Here is a 4,210-nt window from a genome sequence, read left to right as displayed (position 1 = left end):
ATGTACAAGTGGTATATTCGTAGGACCGGGTGTCGAGAAAATCATGTTTTACAAAAGTGGATAACATGTTAATAAAAGATGATTTCTATAAACTACAAGTGTAAAAACACTTGTGAAACGAAAGATCCGACAAAATAACAATTTTTATAAAAATTGTCGGAAGTTGTAAAGAGTGATTTGTTCCAAAAACGGGGTTTTTGCAAGACTAAACTATTTTATACATAGATCCACTAAATATAACGAGATCTACATAATAGTTTTAGAAAAACTACAAGTTCATGTAATATTGTGATTTTACATAATAGTCTACGAGTTTAATGTGTTGAAACTAGTTTGAAGTATCGGAAAATGATTTGGTTGATTTGAAGAATTGTTGAAATGATTTTGTAAAAGAAAATGATACGCTTGAAAGCGTGGCCACCTCCAGTTACAGGGGAACCTCTGGCGAAATTTTTCTAAAATCTAACACTTAGAATTATTTACAAGTGTTAGACTACTTTTGACATATTTTCATATATATTTCGCCATGACTTTATTTACAAATATTCGGAGGTGGGGTTTTCACAAAAATAAACGTGATAAATATTTATTCGATAAATATATTTCTCACAACACTGTTTATGATTATTTTGTGAAAATATATAGATATTATTTTTAGAGTAAAAATAATATTTACAAACTTTGTCGAACCCAAAATAATACCAACGCTTGTACGACAAACATATGAGTTACAATGGTAATTACTATTACCACTTAATCGCCAAAACGTAACTTACGCCTTATTCGGAAATATTCATAAATGCGTATGTTGTCAACATATTATTTTGGAAAGTATTACACGAAGAGAAAATATATTATTTTTGAGAAAAATAATTATATTTTTGGAATGAGAAATAAAATATATTAAGTGAGACTTAATATTGTAAATACACATGTATTTAAATCCCCCATCCTTGGGAAGGAAAGAAAATTATCAAGTATATACACGGAGCGGTTGTCTAACCGTTTCCCAAAAATATAAACTATGAAGCTAAAGCACGGCCATCCGTCTAATAGAATTAGCACATGTAGGTCGTTGCGCAGCACTTGGATATTTGGATTACTTGATATTGTGACGCACTCACTGTGAGTTCATGTCCCCCTTTTCTCTTAACTGTTTTCAGTTTTCCAACTGCGGGGGTGAAATACATGTTACAATGATTATGATTACTTATTACATGGTATGGTTAGCGTAAGGAGGGTTACTTTTAGATCATGTGAATGGGTAGGCGGAAACTTGAGGTCATTAATCCTCAGGGTAGGACCGAGGGGCAGGAGCGGTAGATCTATTTGGGTGTAGCGAGCCCAGTCCCAGGTCCAGCATAACGGACCTTGGGATGACTTTGTTCCCGACGCATAAATTTGCTAGGTTTGAGCCTTCCTACTTGCATTTACATATATCAATGGCCTTGCAAACCGTTGGTGATCTCTTTTTCCTTATTTGCTACATACCAGGGTTTTTGATAAAGATAAAGGTTTATTTACTCATTTTCGCATGAACTCGCTCAACATTATTGTTGATTTTTCAACTTACATGTATTTCAGGAAATTAACGATCTGGCGCGGTATGGTTTGTTTTCTCCGCTGCATTAGGCCCGAGGTCATCCAGGGTTCGAGACTTGTGACTCTTTCCTTGACAAGTCACAGTCCCCGAACCGTGTTTATTTTAAAGTTTGTGGTTGTAACGTATTAGACAAGTTTATGGTTGTCGGGTGTTTACCCGTTAAGACAATGTTTTACTGTTTTAATTTTTAATGGATGATCTTGCATGTTTTAAATTCATATAGCTTTGTTATGATTAAGCTATGGTATTAAGAAGTCACACCAATTAACCACGCTTCCGCAAAGCCAGGGTGTGACATCACTCACTTTCTAAGGCATGGGATTCCCGGTGGTTTGGGATTGGGTTAAAGAATTAAAACGGAATCTACATATCTTACTTAGGCAGGATATGTACGGCCATCCTCCTCGGGTAGGATGCCAATATTAATCCTGCGTATTCTCTTTGGGAGAACTACGTACGTTCGTCCTCCTTGGGTAGGACAACAACCTTAAAACTTACTAGACAAAACTCTATCAGAAGTCCCTCATTTTATATCGACTTAATCGCTGAGGCCAATGGCGAGCGGGTCATTATTTAATATCGATATTAGGTTTAAGAAACCTCACACCGTGCCAGTCGGACGGGCGTGTACTAATGGGCTATGGCAAACCATCAGTGATGATAGACACTGATGTAGGGCACAACTTACTTGCGTAGTAGTCGATATCAAACGGTCTAGTAGTTCACATGGGGAAGCCCCTACTAAATATAAATATGGTCTGGGTAATAAAGAATGAACTGGTTAATCTTACTTTCAACTACGGGGTAACCCCCACGACAATTACGCAAACGAAAGACAAACCAGGTTTTCAGAAACAACTCAAAACTAAACAACCAAACGTGAACTCACTCAACTTTGTTGTTGACTCGTTGTTACATGCCTTACAGGTCGCTAAATGCTTGGAGCTTGCACGAGGAAGGAGTCGTTGTGGAGTACGAACTGTTATGTTCCGTGATTAATATTTAAATCCTCATGAACTAATTAAACTTACGCTTTGAACATTAAACTTATAAACTATGGACTAATGTTTTTGGATTTACATTTATGCTTCCGCTGTTTAAACTAAACTTAGCTAACTAGCTTTGGTCATCAATCGTATTGTGGTTGATTTCATTTATTACATTGTTCAATATGATTGGTGGATCGATCCTGGTCATGTCACGCCCCCAAGCGGTGATACTCCGCATGGTGGATTTTGGGGGTGTGACAGATTGGTCTTAGAGCCATTGGTTATAGTGAACTTGGTTTTAAAAAGGGAAAAAGCTTTTTGATAAAACCAGAATATAACCGGTACAGTGCTCAACGATCCACAACGACGCTTCGCTCCACGTGCAAGACTCGACACAATAGGTGCTACGATTTATGTTATATTGTCGGTTAGATAGTTCACACCGTGCATTAGTTAACGTGATAATTGCTATTTGAACCTTGTGTGTTTACTCTCTCTTGTCGTCCCACACTTACGCACTTTCGCGACACTTTTCTCACTTACGTTGCTTCGTGATGAAGATCATGAGTTGACGCGGAGGACGTATCAACCTAACTCAAGCCCAGCTGACGGCTTTGATCAATGAACGAGTTGCTGAGGCACTCGCAGCTGTTCCTGCAGGAGGTATAACCTGCTACTTCAACCCATCTTAGGACGTTTAGATCCTACCTTCACAAACCAACCCTCGTGCTTAACCTTGTCTTTTATTCTCGCACCACAGGTCAACTTGCACAGCCTCCTGTGTGCACATTCAAAACCTTCATGGATTGCCGACCTAGTACTTTCAGCGGCACAGAAGGAGCTGTAGGTCTTCTTCACTGGTTCGAGAAGCTCGAGTCTGTTTTCGAGATGTGTCAATGCCCTGAAGATCGTTGGGTGAAGTATGCTACTGGAACACTCGAAGGTGCTGCGTTAACCTGGTGGAAGGCACAGGTTTAACTGCTTGGGTTGGCGGTTGCTAATGCCACCCCGAGGAACGGTTTCAAAGAGCTGATTAAGGAAGAGTACTGCAGCCGTGACGACATCCACAAGTTGGAGGTGGAATTTTTCAATCTGAATATGACGGGGTCTGAGATCGAGGCATACACGAAGAGGTCAAACGAGCTGGCCATCCTGTGTCCCACAATGGTGGACCCTACCATCAAACGCATTGAGCTGTACCTTTAGGGCTTGGTGCCAGAAATCCAGAGCCACGTAACCTCATCTAATCTTGGCACCATACAGCAAATCGTCAAGTTGGCCCATCGTCTTACTGATCAGGTAGTTGAGCAGAACAGGCAGCCCAAGCGTATTAGCGCTACTACTTCTGATGCTCCCAATGATAATAAGCGCAAGTGGGATGGAAATTTGGGCAAGGGTTCTGCTTCAGCTCAATCCCAGCAGCGAAAGACAGACGAGTACAAGAGCCCCAGTCAGAAGCCTTCTAGGAATCAAGGTCAGGGTGGGTACAAGGGAAATCACCCTAAGTGCAATAGATGTAATCTGCATCACAACGGGCAGTGCAACAAGGGCCATTGTCAGAGATGTCACAAGCTGGGTCATGCGGCCAAAGATTGTAGGAGGCCACGTCCTGCGAATC

Source organism: Helianthus annuus, chromosome 17 (genome assembly GCF_002127325.2).
Source record: "Helianthus annuus cultivar XRQ/B chromosome 17, HanXRQr2.0-SUNRISE, whole genome shotgun sequence".
In the NCBI taxonomy this organism is placed as follows: domain Eukaryota; kingdom Viridiplantae; phylum Streptophyta; class Magnoliopsida; order Asterales; family Asteraceae; genus Helianthus; species Helianthus annuus.
This window is presented reverse-complemented; position numbering follows the sequence as displayed.